Raw genomic sequence first — 3,585 nt, 5'->3', positions numbered from 1 at the left:
TGGTTCTGCAGCTGCTGGAAAGTGATGCCGCTGCGGTACAAGAAACATTAATATTTCACATGCATGTGGTTCAGGAACATAAATAGATGACATGTAGACCATCAAAGAGAGACTTTTATCTGTGGTTTCCTCTGTATTTATGCAGATGGAGCCGGTGCAGCAGACATATTTATATATATATATATTAATATATATATATATATATTCATCGGTGCTCTTTACATACAAGTTAATGTACTGTTTACATCTATTATTTATATTCACATTACTCGTCCAGCTATGCTGTGCCTGTTCTTAGCTGTTACTTCTATAGTCTCTATATATATAAATATGTATTTATTATCTATTACTTATTACTATTAAGTGCATACCTTTGTGCAACCTGTTAACATGAAAGTTTAAACATTCCTATATTTGACCTGTTAGCCATATTTAGTTTTATTCTGTATATTATATTTCATCCCCATATTTTAACTACTATGTTTTTATGTCTTATGTTCTTATTAAATTGTACTCTCGGGATTTTCTTTTTTTATGCATATTGGTATTATGAGTGCAGTTAAAAAGAGGTTAAAAACTAAGATTTTTCTTAGCTGCAGGTCACAATTAAGAACTTGAATTTTATTCACAAATCTAAACTGAAAAAGTTATGTGATATGTGGTGAATACGAAAACACATAATAGAAAAAAAAGAAAACCGCTGACAAGAAACCCCACTAACTTGTGGTGCCTGGAAACCAAATGGGATGATTATTTCATGCACGGTTTCGTCGCCTCGGGGCAGATTCATTTTTTTCTCGTTGAAGGGCGGCTGAATGGCATGAATCGGTTTGGAAGAAGAAAAAAAAGAATCTGAATTCCACCCCACTTATGAAGCGGAAATAGTCTTTTTCATGTCCTTATCTCTGCATTTGCTCTGCTGAAGCGCTGGCATTTAGAGGTGTCCTTTTGCAGACAGCGGGATGAATTGTTTTCAGAGCGTTGCTTCAAAAGCAGCATTTTCCGTACCATTAGCCTGTCTGACGGTGACGAAAGCAGCTGCAGCGTGAACGGCCACGCATGGACGAGCACGGCGGTCAAGAGGTGACAAAGAGCCTGAGACGTGTAGTCACACGACGGAGGCAGTGTGAATAGCATTTATTGTTATTTTGTGTATCAGTGATGGAAATACTTTGAGAATACTGCTTGGTCCTGTAGTGGACTGGACTGCACTCGGTACGGCGGCCCTGAGAGGTCAGAGCGACTCAAACCCTTTTGGAAACCAACCTATTTTTAGGCCTTTTCCTCAAAAATGTCAATTTACAAACTAAAATGGGTGTATCTCTGCAACCACTAGGGCTATTAGAATAATGTTGGTGTTATAATAAAAGGTAAACATGTGATATTTAGTTCAGATGTGCAAATATCAGTCTATATGTTACTGGTTAAGAGTAAATGAAGATGACACACAGAAAAAAATTTAAAGGTTTCAGGTCCGCCTAGAAAAAAATCACTTTCAGGATGATTATTTCTTTGAAATGATGCAGCTGTAAGGACCAACTCTAACCCAAATCATAGCTCAATATGTGAACATTCTCTAACCCAAATCATAGTTCAATATGTGAACATTCTCTAACCCAGATCATACCTCAATATGTGAACATTCTCTAACCCAAATCATAACACAATATGTGAACATTCTCTAACCCAAATCATAACACAATATGTGAACATTCTCTAACCCAAATCATAACACAATATGTGAACATTCTCTAACCCAAATCATAGCTCAATATGTGAACATTCTCTAACCCAAATCATAACACAATATGTGAACATTCTCTAACCCAAATCATAGCTCAATATGTGAACATTCTCTAACCCAAATCATAACTCAATATGTGAACATTCTCTAACCCAAATCATAGTACAATATGTGAACATTCTCTAACCCAAATCATAGCTCAATATGTGAACATTCTCTAACCCAAATCATAGCTCAATATGTGAACATTCTCTAACCCAAATCATAACTCAATATGTGAACATTCTCTCTGCAAAGGTTGACTTTGATAAAGTGACATTTAACATGTCATTTAAAGGGACATTTTTTGGGACATTTTTTTTACAGTAAAAAGTCACACAGAACACAATGGAAATTAGTTAAAAAACAGTTTAATTCACTTAAATAAACTAATGTTGTTCGTTGCATGATTCAGATTGTCATGCCAGTAATCAGCAAAACAGTGAAGCTAGATTTACAAGATATCTGACATTTGGAAATAATATTCTGTTGCGTGTGACTTGCAGCTTTTTCAATATTTGTTTGCGTTTTTACTGCAGCGTTTTCTCTTCATAAATGCTGCACATTTATGTCATTCATTTCTATTCACATGTATTTTTCTCTCAGGGCCACCGTAGAGCCAACATGTACACCGTTTTCTTCAATAACAATACTTGTGAAAGCTGAAGAGACACAACTAATTGTTGGAATATCCATCCAGAGAGCAGAGGAAGCAGCTGAGTCCAGACAAGCGAAGCGGATGAAGTCTTCCCATCAGTGCAGTTGTGCCGCCATCTTGTGGCTGGCGAGATGAAAACAGTCCCATTGAAGCTCACGCTTGTGTTGGACAGCATTTGAACCAATTATTTTTCTGATACTAGATGCTGTTAAGAGTCCTTGTACCTCAGACAATGGCAGAGCAGCTCATCTTTCATCACATTTGGTACATGCATAGAAATAGAAGAGGAGTGGAACGGACATGGAACTGTTTCCGTGATCATTTGACGAGTGCAAAAGAAAATGTTTGATTGTTGTTAGTTGTTAGGATGACAACACACGTCAGTGTTAGCTAGGAATTAGCAAGTTAGCTAACTAGCCAGCCGTACACTAGTTAGCTTGTCAAATGCTACACTGGTTACAGAAAATGTGCCGCACAAAGTTGTCGCTCATCTGTTAGCAATGTGCTGACGCAAGTTAACCCGCTGCAACGGTCGCAAAGGCAACGCTACACATATAAATGGCCGCTACATGAGGATGTCTGTTCTGCTCCTATTGTATTTCTATGAGTACATGATAGGAGGTTCGCTCTCAGCCAGGAAACCAGAAACGGTGCAGTTCCTCTAGCGGCCACTAGAGATAATTGATGCCCACATGATGTCCAACAGATTGATTTGGAGTCAAAGGGAGAAAATGCCCCAACATCAAGAGTCAATATTCCAGGGTTTAAGTGTAATGTCTGGGTGAGAATCCTTACTCCACTAAGGATATTAAGGCAAGTGTTTTGGAGAATGTTTGCTTAATTACAGGTCTCTCAACGTATCTTGACTTGGCTTCAGACGCTGTCAAGATAGTCTAAATCCGAGGTTTCAAACCATCCCTTAGCACTGAAAGAAGACACATTACGTCCCACAGTATATGGATCTGAGAAGACTTTCAGGTTTGGTTCTTCTACCGCTCGATGCAGCAAGATCAACACACATCCTAAAGAACTCTCCAGCTCTGCACCTTTCAGACCTCAAAGGTCTACTTGCAATTCAAACGGCCTCCTCGTCAAGCGATCCTGCCTTTGCTTGTCCCATCTTGAGGCCTGCGTTTGGACAACG

The sequence above is a fragment of the Taurulus bubalis genome (assembly GCF_910589615.1).
Source record: "Taurulus bubalis genome assembly, chromosome: 15".
NCBI classification, from domain to species: Eukaryota; Metazoa; Chordata; class Actinopteri; order Perciformes; family Cottidae; genus Taurulus; species Taurulus bubalis.
Note: the sequence above shows the minus strand (reverse complement) of the source record.